Source organism: Eumetopias jubatus, unplaced genomic scaffold (genome assembly GCF_037043125.1).
Source record: "Eumetopias jubatus isolate StellerSeaLion01/CBP00866 unplaced genomic scaffold, mEumJub1_p1.0 scaffold_8, whole genome shotgun sequence".
Lineage (NCBI taxonomy): Eukaryota > Metazoa > Chordata > Mammalia > Carnivora > Otariidae > Eumetopias > Eumetopias jubatus.
In genome coordinates, this window is record NW_028274814.1 from 31,673,036 (window position 1) to 31,688,573 (window position 15,538).

Below are 15,538 nucleotides of genomic sequence, written 5' to 3' on the forward strand. Positions count from 1 at the left end.
TTCAGCTCTCAGTGCTGGTGTGAGGATCGAATGAGGCCATCCCTGCAGAGCAGTTAACACACTATTGTTGATGTCATCATCTCTCTCCTTTATTTGCACTAGCTCCCCTTGATTTGCACCCACAATTTACAGAGTACCCTGTCAGACACGGGGGCGGGGGGAAAGACTAAACAAATCCTTGTGTGTTCTTAAGTATGGCCTGCATGGGGAATCATCACTGACCAACCAACCGGAGCATTCTAACCTACTTATTCAGTATCTCTTCCAAATCTGTTGGATGAGTCTCTTCAGACTCGTCTTCCACGTGAAAAGGGGTGCTTCTCTTTCCCATGTAGGATGAAGAGCTGTGTCCACAGGGGAGTCAACATTTTGATAGATTCATCCACCTTGCTACTGACTGATCTACATTCCAAGAGTCAAAACATGGGACACGTCAAGGGAAATTTATACTGTGTGTAAATTCTTATCATATGGAAACAATCTGGGTTTACAGAAAGACCTAACCACTTTTGCACTGAACATTAGATGAAGAAACCAGAAGAATGCCATTCATATCCAAACAAATGACTGAAGCCTTGGGAATGAGTCTCTTTACTAAGTGTCCTGAGTCATCACGTAGAGAACCATTTTAATAGACTCCTGGTGCTGTCGGTCCATGTCTAGTTTTCACAGACTGGTGCTGTTCTGGGTTCACCTTCATCACAGAATCGTGGGTGGTTAAATCCCCAGTTAATGCTTAGTTAGCCAAACTCTTCCTGCTTAGGCATTAATGTTCTTTACAAGTCAATACTGAGGTCCTATCCACTCTGTCATCCTTGTGTCACCATGTCTCTAACTTTTTGGAATGATTAAATTCCCAAAGGAACTTAATACATTGATTTCATGCCCCGTGTAATTCACCTATGAATCACAATGCAAAAAGCCAGCAAGTGTAGAGATCCAAGACTACACAAACTCATAGATGGGAAGAGAGATGCCCTTCATGGGTGAATATTCCAGAAGCAAAATAAATGCATGGGAAAGCTAAACGTAACATGACGTGCAATTTTCTGAATTTCTAGCCACAGTTAGTGAGAGGAATTAAAGGCTGTGATGTTTGACTCAAAAAATCCTAGGCTCATTTTTCTTTGTGATAGATGACGCTGTGTTAATGACGAAATGACGAAGCATCCCTTTTAGCGTGCTGCAAGCTTCCCAACTGTCTCCCAGCTACTTCTGTTTTACCCTCACAAAAGCATATGAGACAAATACATAACTCAGGAAGCTTAACCCTTTTGAACAGACCTCACAGGTATATGGATCAGGCTTGAGCCAAATTTATGTCACAGCAAGCTAAGCAACTGGATTGTCCTTGGCTAATTGCCTCTGGAATATGGATCATAAAAATGCAATAAAGGAAGAATCAAAATCAACACACATAAAAAAAGCTCAAAAGGGGCGCCTGGGTGGCTCAGTTGGTTAAGCGACTGCCTTCCGCTCAGGTCATGATCCTGGAGTCCCAGGATCGAGTCCCGCATCAGGCTCTCTGCTCAGCAGGGAGTCTGCTTCTCCCTCTGCCCCTTCCCCCCTCATGTGCACGCGCTCTCTCTCTCTCTCTCTCTCTCTCTCTCTCATTCTCTCTCTCAAATAAATAAATAAAATCTTTAAAAATAAATAAATAAATAAATAAATAAATAAATAAATAAATAAGCTCAAAAAACATTAGGCCATTTGCTTTTTGAAGGACCGAATTATTTGATATAAGCAGTGTTTTGTTGCACTGGTGAAAACCCCTCCTGGCTTCTGCCCTCAGAGTTTGACAGAACAGCCCTTGCAAAGGTCACTGGTTATCTCCGTGTCACCAAATGAAAAAGGCATTTTCTCTTCCTCCTTTTTTTTTTTTTTTTGAATTTCTACAACATTTGATGCAATAGACTGATGACTTCCTACTTCCTAAAGCACTTTATCCCATCTTTCTGAGTTTTCTTGTACCATGCCAGATGATATGTCTTAGACTTCTTTGCTGGGTCCTTTTTTCTACAGAAATCTTGAATGTTGCCTTTCCACTAATTCCTATCCAGGTTGATGGCTTCAGTTGCTGGTTGCTAATGCCTTTCCATTTGAGATTCCTGGCTTAGGCTTCTCTATCCAAGTGTTTATTAGACATTGCTGCTTCGATGTTTCAAAGCATCTTTAATTCAGCATGTCACAAATGGGACTCTGGCTTCTCTTTCTCCCTCCCCTTGAATCCACTGTTGTGCCCAGTATTGGCCCCCTTGAAAGGCCCATAGCTCAGTGAAGGGCTCTTTCATCTACCTATCTTCACCAGATGTTTGGGAGAACCTTGCCACTTATCAAAAAGGCAGAGCATGGCTGTTTCTCCAAACATCCCCAGAAAGACCTGTGATCGATCAACAGGACAACTATACGTTGGGGAATGGAAACAATCCAGATTTTCTAGGGATCATAAAATAATCTATCTGATAGGATGTTAATCCCTAGAGACACAAAATATCATGATGGTCTGTTGGCCAAAGAAAAGCAGTGGGTGATAGATAGACAGGTGGTATGAATCTATTTCACAGAGGGTCCAGGTAGGCCGTGAGCTTATCTGTGGCTATTTACAAAGTCTTGGAGACTGTAAATATACTTAACAACCATCAGAATCCCCAGAGAGGTCTTGCCATTGGAGCAAGCACTATTATGGTAGCAAGGAGCCAAATGGAAATTCCTGGAAATGCCCTCATCTTCAAAACAGTAAACAGAACGACACAGGAGAGTAATGGAGATTTGCGTCTCCATCAAGATGTCAAGATGCAGAAGTGGCGATTCCTATCACACCCTCCTCCGACTCACTCCTTTGGCTGGTAGAAAAGCCAGATGGATCTTGCAGAATGACTTGGATTATCACAAACTTAATCCGTAGTGATAACAATCACAGCTGCTGTACCAGATGTAGTATGTTCACTGGAATAAATCAACATAGCCTCTGGCCGCTAATACTTACCATGCACCCATTGATTGAGTAAACTTTCTTTGCAATGCCCATCGGTAAAGATAACCAGAGGAAGTTTGCCTTCATTTGCCAGGGAAGCCATAAACCTTTATTGCCATAGCACAGGGCTATGCCCAACCTCCGGCTTTTTGGCACAATTCTAGAGGAGCCTTGACTATCCCATATATTCTTATCACACTGGTCTATTATATCAGTAACTTCATGTTAAATGGACATTGGAGACAGTGTTTACAAGCAACCTAATTGGCAGCATGAGGGGATAATCGCTCTGGATCTCCAGATGTCTGCCAGGTTAGGGAGTTCCTCGGGGTCCACTTGTCTCACATGTGAAGATGTTTCTTCCAAAGTAAGAGGCCAGTTTCAGGGCATAGCCCTTAGAGGATCTCTCTGAATTCTGGCACAGCATAGATCATGTTGATTTTGCTGCTCTGCCTCCAGGTAGACTTCAATTTCTAAGCTCTGAAAGGAATCTGGAGTAGGAGAAGGCTGTGCAAAGAGCTGAGGTATGATGAAAACTGTCTTGCTACTTGGACCTTAATCCCTAGTAGACCCGCCGGTACCTAGAAGTGTCTGTGGTAGAGGGAGATGATGCCTTCCGGAGGTTCCGGAAAGCTCCAGCAGCAGAATGACACAAAGGCCTAGGAGTTTTGAGTAAGACCACGCCTACTCCTGATCACAATATTTTACATTTGTGAAAAGCTGCTCCTGGTTTGCTCCTAGACCCAGGTAAAGACTGAATATCTAACCTGGGGATATCAGTAACTATGTTGCTATGTTATGACATAACTTGCCAAAATTGGGGTTTATACAAAGCATTGGGTCATAAAAGTTCATTTTGAATATGCACAGCAGCATTTTGTTATAACATGGAAATTGTATATGCAGGACTGGCCATGAGCAGGGGCACCAGGCACAAATAAATTGCTCAGGATTGACTCCCACAGGCCTTGTTCCTGTGGCCTTGCTGCCTTTCCCTCAGCACATATTAAGAGGCCTCCTAGGGAGTTCCCTATGATGAGTTAATAGAGGAGGGAAAGGGTTTACCTGGCTTACAGGTAGGCCGTCACAGCACATCTGCGCCAGCTAAGAGTTGGCTGCTATACTCCAGCCCCTTCGGGATGGTCAAGAAAGTTAGGGCACACACCTCCAGCTGTCTGCTGGTCGTCCAGTTCCTGGAAGGGGAGACGGCCTGATGTTCAGATCTGATTCTTGGACAGTGGCTACTTGGAAGATTGGTGACCAGGAGGCCAGGGAAGAGGAGTGAGGAAGGATCATTCAGAGCGGTGACAGAGAGTGAAGATCCCACGTCTTGCAGAGATATGCCAAGTAGAGGACACTCATTTCCCAGGAAGCCCTCAGCGCACCAAGTGGCCTCTTATGTGACAGAAGACTGCCTTTTCCTGCAGGTGTTCCGAGTTGCCCTGGACACCTTGCACAAGTGTCCCAGCAGCAACAATGGGGTTCTTGTGTGAGACGAACAACATGGGCTCCCTTGCACCAAGCCCAGTGTGGCTTCAGCCACTTCTGAGGGGGCCCAACCTGCCAACATAAGAGGCCAATGTTGAATGCTTGATATGGCCTTTCTCAGGGGGGAGACTTGGCCACATATTGGGTATTTTATTAGAACTGTTTCATTATGGAGGGGGCTGTGATTTGTCCTCAAAAACCTTCCAAATACTCATCTGCCAACCCTACCCATAAAATGTGTGCCAACATCATTTGTGGACTTATGGAATGCCTTAACTCATGAGCGTGTCACCACAGAGACCATTGCCTGAGACTTAGGAACTCCTATATTGACAAAGGAACTTTGGCCTCCTACTGCTCAGAAGCAGCTGGTGAGATACCGTGGTAAGTTTGATGAATGCTAAATTATGGCACCAGTTAGGAGAGAACACCCTGCAAGGTTAGGACACTGTCCTTCAACGCATACTACAAGCCTTTACACCAGGGCCAACGTATGGTATACTGTTCCCCAGCAGCCAAACTCTGTGGGTCCAGGAGCCAAGGGGTGGGAGCAGGAATCCTGTCTCACTGTCACATCTCATTACCCAATTTCAGACATTTGCCTCACATCTCTGCAATCCTGGGCTTCCAGTATCTGGAGACCCAGCATCCAAGGGAGGAATGCTTTTGGGAACACTGCCATGGTTTTGTTGAGTGACAAGCTAAGGCTGCCTCTTAGCCTTTGAGGCATAGAAGGAGGAACACAGGAGGTCACTGTACTACTCGGTATGGTTCACCTCAGTCACTAAGGGAAAGTTGGGTTGATTTCACACGATGACAGCTGGGCGGTTGTGAAACCCCCAGGTTCACTGAGCTGCCACCCACTGGTGCTGTCTCATCATCAGGGTCAATGGGAAACAATAGGAACTGAACAAATGCATGTCCGCTAGTGACCGACACCCTTTACTGATAGGACTTAAGAAAAAACAAATAAACAAGCAAAACATTTTGTGAGCCAACACGCTATGCCAGCTGAAGATAAGGGGACTGACTGGTGAGAGAGGGAAGGTGGGATGGTGAATTTAGGCTGTGCAAGGGAGGCTCTGTAGCGTCCCTGCTGCATATTTATCCTTTCTTCCCCCCCCCACCCCCACACTACTTTTCACAAAGGACTCTGGATACGGATAATATTATCATTTTGGTTCTTAGTGGAAGCTTGATTAAATGGACATCCTTCTATGAGGAGACAGTGGTTTGATGGGAAATGAGTTTCCTTTTGTTGGGTGTGTGAAAGTTTCCATCAAAAAGAAGGACAGGTTGCACATTAAGTGGTGAAAAGGGCAGATCATGCTGGTGATTGTCTTCATGTCCCTCCAAAACCATGTCCTGTCTGTGCTCTGTGACACTCACCTCCATGGATGGTGTCGCCTGGTCTTTTTGGCCTCCTTGATCAATACAGCCATGGAGAGGCATGGAAGGAAAGAGGGCGGGGGTTTCCTCCTATTCCCTTGCTGCTGGCCCAGGGCCTTGGCCGTTTTTGTGTACTTTTAGCCCCAGCTCTCTGCAGAGACACTCCTGCATGGAAGTGGCCATCAGTGGGTCTGGCAAAACCCACTTCAGGGCAGGGCTCAGAACTACCATTGCTTGTTTTCACAACTTCACTGTTGGTTTTCTCAACACTCTCTATACTGTTGTAAATATCCTTGTTATTAATGTCCCCAATTAATCCTTGTTAATGTGCCATCTGTTTCCTGCCAGGACACTGGCAGATACACTTCACAAATAGCTCTTAAATATGTCTACTTTTCTCCATCTCTACCTGTATTGGTGAGCTTGGGCTGCTACAACGAGATACCATAGCCTGGGTGGCTTACACCATGATGATGTACATCTCATGGTTTTAGAGGCTGGACACCCCAGATCAAGGTGCTGGCAGATTCGGAACCACTGGCCGGTTCCCAGTGAGAGCTCACTTCCTGGCTTGTAGACAGTCACCTTCTCACTGTCCCTGCATGTTGGACAGAGTAAGTTCTGGTCTTTCGCTTCCTATAAGGACACTATTTCCATCACGGGGCTCCACCCTCATGGCCTCATCTGAACTGATCATCTACCAAAGGTTTCACCTCCAAAAACCATCACATTGGGAATTAGGCTTCAGCACACACGTTTTGGGGGACACAAACATTCAGACCATAACACTACTGTTACCAACTTACCCCTACATTACCCTCAACTCTAGTCCTACTACTGCTGCTAAAGACACATTCTACTCTTACCACCTTCCCACTCCGAGTGTGTCCCCAAAGCATCACTTCTCCAGGGGTATCGTCAGATGTCCTTGCAGTGATGCCAGTAGAATGTGCCGAGTATGTGTCCCACCTCACCGGCTTTGCTCTGACCAGTGGAAAGCTATAGGCTGGAATGCTTGAGGAGATGCTAAATGTTCTTCTCTGATTCGATCTGGTCAGATTCACTTCTGCCATCTAATGAGAGGAACCAGCCCTGGAGGGCTATAGAATAAGAGCTCCATGTAAGAAGAAGACCTGAAACCACCCTACAGCCTGGGGGCATGTTGAGCCCATTGTAGCCAAGCCCATCAGACCTACTGGCTTTTAAAAAAGTGGGTAGCTGAAAGTTACCTAATTTCCATCAATCTAGGAGTATTTAAGTAACCTATTAACCTATGTATGATAGTCACAGACGTTATACAACTCACAGATGTTATACAACTCAAAGATGATTGTAGTGACTATATAATAACCTGAGATCCACTGAAAAGTACACCATTAAGGGGAACAGGTTATAAATTGTATACATAATACATAAGAGGCCACACATAGATGAAGGGTTGGAAAGAAAAAAATGTTAAGAGCCATTGCATTTTTGAAGGACAAGTATTTCACAATTTCTTCATATTTGAGGCAACTTAATGGAGCAAAAAGAGCAAAGGTTTGGAAATCACGCAGTCCTGAGCTTGAATCCCCACTTAGCCAATCCTTAGCTCTATGATGTCAGAGGTTATTGAGCTTCTCTGAGCTTCTATGTTCTTATCTGCTTCCTTATCTTTATCTTGTTTATCTCAAAAACCTATTGAGTGGACAGATGAGAAAAATGTCTATAAATCACCTGCAGCTAGATGTTCTCTCTCTGATGTAAACTCTGGAAGAACTAGCGTCATCTCGTGGGGAGTTTCAGGGCAGACTGAATGGTGGGTCCTGGGTGTTGGCTGGAGCGTAGGGGTCCACTTGTCATGCTTTAAGGTAGTTCTGGTTTCTGAGAAATGTCTGAGAAACCAGGCCAGTCTTTTTCATATGTCCATTTGTGAAAATGAAGACAAGGGGACAAAGGAAGAGTAAATTAAGAATGCATTTGAAAGGCTCTGATCCCCATCCTGTCCTGTTTAAAGAACAAACCCAACAAAACAGATGGGTCGGGTTGGGTTTTTATCCTGGCAGCCGCCTCGTCTTCACTTCCTGGGCTCCGTGTGTAGACAGGACAGTATGTCATTGCACTACGTAACCTATCAACCAGATGTTTCATGATGAAGTTTTCCGGTGTAGAAAGCTTCAGGGGCCACGGGGCAAAATGTTAAATGAATTCTGGGTGAGGATATCCAACCCAAAGCAAGTGCGTTTGTGATCAGGAGTGGATCTGCCAATACCATTCCGCATCTAGGTAGAGCATGCTGATTGTAGGGAATCATGAAGTCCATTTGCCAGTGAGCACTCCAGAATATTTGCAATCGCCAGGGAAGGAAATGAGTGGCTAGTCCCAGCTGCCCTCGGAGGGACCCCTATTTGTCAGGCAGGTTGGATGAAGTAGTAGGCACAGCTCTGGACTGTGTCTGTGAACGGGGAGTTAGGAAACAGGCATGCTGGAACACAGCCCCAGGCACAAAGCAGGCACGGGACAGAAATGTGGGTGATTCCCAGAGCAAAGGTATAAATCCCCAGCGAGCCAGAGACAGACTTTGTAAACAACAGATCTGGGGGATTTTAGACTCTGAATTTGTTTAGCCCCACGAGTCCTTATCTGTTGGAAATTGTCAGAATTGTTACAACTGTATAGAAGACATGTGGAATGTTGCATGTGATTTGAACCATATGAATAATTGTGCAAAGCCCCAGTGCTTCATATTTAATGTGCTTCCTATTTCGGTAAGTCTGTTACATGGGAACATAATCGTAAAGCAAATAATTTGTCTCCCGATTCCTCGAAGTAAAATCACAGAAACATTGCATTCGACATTATGGCTTAAATCATACAGTAAGTACCCGAGAAATGTGATTAATTTATTAACTGTGTGCTAGAGATCACAAAGATCATCAGATTCCTAGTCACTAAAAATGTGGAGGCTGCCTTTACTTGACTATTTTAAGAATGAAAATCGCAAAAAGTCAAGTCAGTGGTTTGAGGTAATAATGAAATCTTGAGAGAGATTTATCTCCTAAGCCTTAGTCACCTTCTACAGTTCCCGTCACTTGTGGAGAAACCGAAAGTATTCTGACCTTTCAGCACCTCCTCCAAGCTACAATTTCTGTTCAGGAGACTGCTTTCTAAGTTAGACAAAGCCTTTTTATTCATCATTTGAGGGAATTATCGGTCTCCTTGGCTTGTTTTGCAACTCCCTTGAACACAAAAGTTGCTATGACATTTCTTATCACCCTCGCCCTTTGTGAATATTTATCTTCTGTTTTAAGAAACATCGAAACCTCCCTGCAGAATATTCTGACCTCACCACGCCTTTCGAAGCAGAGGCTTGAATCCCGACTAAGGGTTGGCCACCTTTCATTTCCACGCCCTTCGTTTGTTTTCTGTCTTCTCGGCTGAAAGTAAGTTTTATTAATTATGTAGAACATTACCCTCGGGTATAAATACATGGGCAACTTGGACACAAAGTCTGACTGAGAAGAATGGGGAGTGGATGTCAGCTAGAGCAAGTGGCCTTCAAGCATCCATTAGGCTGCGTCTACCCAGGGCAGCGAAGCGTCCACGCATTTGTTTGAGGAATGGAGACTGAGGAAGGGAGAGCCTTTGGGCTGTTGTTCTTGATGGTCTAGAAAATTACCTGACTCTTTTTATTTTTTCATTGTAGGCAAGTTATTTGAGTCTGGAGGGAAAGTAAAGTATTGCTGATAAGTGTTACTGCTGAATGTCACTACATTTTCATCTTTGGTGACCAGAATGGTCAAGTACCAAGTTGCCCTAAGTGTGTTACCACTACTTCTTTCTACTCTGATGAAACCACGTACCACACCTGCCCGCAGTGCCCGCAGTGTAGACCATCTGTTCTCCTATGGGCCTGAGTCACTTGTCTCTGTGGTCGCCATGCTAACCTGCAAGGAAACATGTGTGTTCTATCAGGGGGAGTGGCATGACATTGGAAAGAGGACTCTTGTGTTCGAATATGGACTCTGCCGCAATCTTCTGGGTGCTCCTAACAAATCACCTTATACAGCTCACCCATTTTTTTTTTTTTGGTAGAATAGGATGATGGGGTACATGAGTTCTGATCTCCATCCATTCCTCTCTTCATCCTGTCCTCATGGAGTTTTTGAGATGAAATGCAGCAGCATGTACAAAGCATTTTTGGTAGCCCTTTATGGGATTTAGCTAACCTACCTAATCATGGGCCCTTATGTATGGAGGGACTGCACTATTTACTCCACTTCTGTGTTACTGGTCCAGCAGTGGGGGAGGTAGTTAGGCAACAGGAAGTGCAAATAGGCAAAGAAAGGAGTTGACACCCAGCATTCCACCTGATGACACATTCACTTTATCTTCTGCCTGAGAACTGTTTTCTTTCCTTAGAAATCATTTAAATCAGGCAGGAGAAGCAAGTCTGGTCTTATTTGCAAATTGTATGGCTATTCCTCTTTATTTTGCCTCGGATACTATTCACATTGTATCGTTGTACTTTGGTACGGAGGCAGATATTGAAATATTTGAAACGGGAGCATCTTCACAGGTGTGCAGTGCCTTTCCTTGATTCCAGCTGGATGAATGAATAACCGAAGGCATTGTTGATCAACATTTTAGTTCCTCTTTAAATGACGATAAATCAGAGTTCAGAATTCTTATTTTCACCCATGACTTTATTTAATAAGAACTACTTTTTAGGTGATTAAGGGACTTTCTCTGCTTCACAGCGTTAACAATGAAGACACTTGTGTTTTGATCATCCCAGACATACATTTTCTGTATATAAATTTTATCTTTAAGAGCTTAAACTACTTCTAAAGCAAGTGCACTTTTATCCTGTGCTTCAAAGTTCTTTAAGAGCAGCTTTGGGAATAAGAAATGAAAATGCACTGGAGTTTGAAGTCTGGATTTCTGCCCTGGACCCAATGCTTATCCTATCGCTTCCAAGAAAAATTACCCTCCCACCCATAATTTTTTGGGAATCAAATAAAAAAATGTGTGAATGCTTTGAAAACTATGAGGAACTGCCTAGTTATAAATCCTCATTTGCAAATAAAATTCACTGCAGAGGGGAGATTCATCAGTTGCATGCCGTAGGTACAGAGTTCGGTTTCTGAAAGTGAATGTGACCCTACAATTGAGTTTTGTTATTCCTGTTATGAAAGTGTGTTATAAACCTGTAGTGTATTTATTCCAGACATTTAATTTGTTATGAGATAATTGACAGAACAAGGATATTCCAAAGGCACCATTAATAAAGTATTTCTGGAACAACAGAGCAACTAATCTCAAATTTTTTTTAAATGTGCAAATTCTTTACTAGAGTTCTATTTAAGTCTATCCAGTGATATCCTAATGACATGCCAAGAAGGAGTGATCTCTATTCCACTCAAGGGCCTCAGTATCGATGACATCTATTCCCACTTCTGGCTAATAGGAAGGTGTCAACAAAATTGAATTCCAGTGTGCTTTCAGGTTAGCTACAAAAAAAGCCTTGTACACAAACCATAATACTCGAGTGACCATTTATTCAACAAATATTGGCTGTCGGATATATTCGAGACTGAATTTAGGACCTAGAGATTCAAAAATAACATCCACACAGCCTTTGCCTTCCAGGAAAACTCAGTCTCCTGGGGAAGAGTGGATGAATAACATATAAACAAGCAAGAATGACACCATGCAGCAGACATCACGATTCGAGTTTGGAGAGAGGGGTGTGTGTGGGAACAGTGAGGACAGCGTTGCTCATGCTCTTGAGGCTTTTTTATTTGAAGATTTTATTTATTTGAGAGAGAGAAAGCGAGAGACAGGGCACAAGCGGAGAGGGAGGAGTAGAGAGAGAGGGAGAAGCAGACTCTCCGCTGAGCAGGGAGCCTGACATGGGACTCGATCCCAGGACCCTCCTGGGATCATGACCTGAGCTAAAGGCAGACGCTTAACCAACTGAGCCACCCAGGTGCCCCCGTGCTCCTGAATCTTGATAAAAATTTGTCTTAAAAAATAATCTCTCCGACGGACACAGACAATGATGCAACCTCGTGTTACGTAGCTGCAGACGTAACTGGGGAATTCTCAGCAAGCATCCTCTCTGACTTTGACAGCAACTGCTTGTGAGCAGATATGTGGACCTGCTTGAATGATTTCAAGACAAGGGGAAATGAAATTGGGTGTTAGTGACCGCCAGATATATCTTAAAGCTCTGTGGCAGCATTTCAGAAAACTATTCAAAATACACTCTGTTACGTGAGGGGCATTAGGTGATGTATGGAAGTTTGAATCACTATATTGTACACCTGAGACTATAAGACTATATATTAACTAACTGTAATTAAAGTAAAAATTTTAAAAAAAGACAAAAAAATGCAGTCTGTTCTCATTGCTGCTTCCTCTCCTCCCACCCCACCTAGACCTCTGTGGAGTGAGTTTTGAGTTTTCTTGGTGTGCCTATTTGATTGTAGGGTGCATGGAGGAATAACAAGGAAATCCCCATTTCAGATGATTGAGTCATAGACTCTCAGTTCAGAATAGAGCTATTTAGACCTCAGTGTTGCCCTGAGAAGGAATTTCCTTTGTAGCAACACTACTCACCATAAGTTCTATCTGAGTAACTTGTGAGGACATTATGTGCCTTACAGGACCCCACAGAGCATCCACTCTCTCTTCTAAATAACATCCAACAAAGTATTGAGGACAATAGGTCTACTCTAACCTTTTCTTCCCCAAACCAAAAATCCCCAGTTTCTTCAACTTATTTGTCTAATGACTTGATTTACGTTCTCTTTAGCCATCATAGTATTTCTTTTTTTAAGATTTTATTTATTTATTTGACAGAGCGAGACACAGCGAGAGAGGGAACACAAGCAGGAAGAGCGGGAGAGGGAGAAGCAGGCTTCCCGCTGAGCAGGGAGTCCGATTCGGGGCTTGATCCCAGGACCCTGGGATCATGACCTGAGCTGAAGGCAGACATTTAATGACTGAGCCACCCAGGCACCCGCATCATAGTATTTTTTAATATGTCCTTTTTTTGGCCATTTTTTTAAAAGTTCGTTTATTTATTTAAGTAATCTCAACAGCCAAAGTGGGGCTCGAACTCACAACCCTGAGATCAAGCATCACGTGGTCTTCTAACTGAGTCAGCCAGGAGCCCCAATATGTTCTTCTAAACTTACTAATAGTTCTCTTAAAATGCAGTCTTTAATTAAGAATATCAGATATAAATGATGGAAACCCAATTCGAACTGATAAAAGTAAACAAAAGCCAAACAAAAACCAGGTGAATCAGTGTATCCACTGATTCATGAAGCTATAGAATCCAAAAGCGGAGCAGTCTTTGGCCATGAGTAAATCAGGTGCTCTAAGGACATCGTCAGGAATTGATCAGACTTTGAATTTCTTGTGTAGATTGAGTCTCAGGTAGGCTGTCTCCAAGGAGTAAAAAGATGGCTTCCAGAAGGTCGAGCCCGGTATTTGGCAAACCGCAGAGAGAATACCTGTTTTGTATGAGTTTCAGCAAAGGCCTTGGGATTGAGTTGAATTGCAATGGATTGGGTCATTTACCAAAGAAAATGAGGCTTGGGTCACATGCCTACTCTTGGAAATGAGTTGGAATGAATTCTAAAGCACATGGATTGAAAGTTCAGAGGGAGTAATTTTGATTGCTGGGAGAAGGGAGATGAATGCTCATAAGGGCAGAAGCAACGCATGTCCACCACATAAAACACTGCAGGTCTTGACTTCATCTCTGGGAACTCACACCAACAAATGTGCCACAGAGAAACATTAATGACACTCAAGATGGTGACAACTCTTCCAGCATTTGAATTCCACTAGTCTCACTTGCTTTGTAGTTATCAAAATCACTATCGTGGAAAGAACTGACTTCTCTTATCCCTTTGGAAAGAATTGTACACAACTGATGAGTAATAAACATGGCAGAAATGGAAGGGAAGTGGGACGCCTGGGTGGCCCAGTTGGTTAAGCATCCTCCTTCAGCTCAGGTCATGATCCCAGGGTCCTGGGACTGAGCCCCTCATTGGGCTCCCTGCTCAGCGGGGAGTCTGCTTCTCCCTCTGCCTCTGCCTCTGCCCCTCCCCCTCCACGCGTGCTCAGTCTCTCACTTTCTCTCAAGTAAATAAATAAAATCTTAAAAAAAAAGAAGAGGGAAGTAAAGCAGCTGTCATGTGTGATGTTTTTAATCCTAACTTAAAGATTTTGAAAAAATGAGCTTTATTTTCTATTGGTCCTGGCATTCAGCAATCCCTTCCTATCTTTAACCACATTTTATTTAAAAACATCTTAATACTTGAAATCAGAATTCCATCATCAACTTCCAGATTTAACTAAAACTGATAATCACATTTAATTATATCTTATCTGTTTAATTTTTTAATGTTTCTCTTCTTTCCTGGACCCTGTGAGGGTTTCTCGAGCTTTTTTCCCCTTTACCTTGGATAACATGGTTATTTCCAGTGGTTCTTCTCCATGCAAGATATTATGGAAAAGTTAATTTTCAGCCTATGGATATCATTTTTTATTTTATTTCCAGGTAGAGTGGCCATGAACACAAAAAGGTAAATGAAAGGTACCCAAATATCAACCAAGAGAAAAATCCAAGGGCAGAGGATGAGTTCTGTGCATACAGATACTGCAGGCAACCTCAGAGATGGGGAGTCAGAGGAGACCGTTGACCACACTTTACAAGTTGGAAGATTCTCGGCACATTAATTAAGAATTACAGCAACAGAAATTTTGGCTAAATTGAGTTTACCTGTCTATTATCTGCAACCAAAGCATTTCCTAAATGAGTTAAAAATAAATCAAAGCCAGGAACATATTTCAACTATTCAGAGAGCAAACTGTTCTCCAGTACACAATGCTATCGAGGACCCGTTTAGAAACAATTGAAAGGCTCCATAGGACTAAGCTCTGTCTTTTCTTAACACATGAATAACAGATCTCTTTGTCCCCAGATAACAGACTTCATCCTCCGTTCCTTCTTACCTGGCGTATGATGTGACAGGTGTTCCAAGTAGCTTCTGAGAATATACTTCTCCTACTTACGGACTTTTCCAAGCATACCACTTGGAGCAGAACCTCCCACAGCTTCTACAGGAAGTCAGGGAGCCTTGTTAGATGATGACGAATGGGCCTGATAAAGGTCCAGGTCACAGGTGACTGGTTACTCCAGCACCGATGCTCAAGGAAACAGAAGGGTATTGAAAATCACATCCATCTCCAGACTTCCAGAGCCTTGATTTTCCTTCACTTCTCTTTCTATCAATCCTCTCCTTCTTACCCATTTCTGTCCTCAATTTCTTCGTTTTACCATTTCCTCCTAAATGGCTTTTAAGCACAATAATATGGAACAAAAGTGAATATAAAAATCCATATATGGGTCAAATACATTTTACATTACGTGCTTTGATTTTAAACTTCAGTCTAATTTAATATTAAGTACAGTTCAGAAAAACTGCATATGTTTGCATCTTCGTTAATTTTTCTGCTGTGGGTTGGTGATTTTCAGGCTGAGCAAATTCTTTAAAATCACCAACATTTATTGCTTAGACTGGTTACATTTACTGTATGTGTCTGAAAATAGTAGCATGAATTTCTTTAAATAACCTACCAATCAGCCCTCAAATAAACTCAGGCTGGACTTCTTCCATATTCACC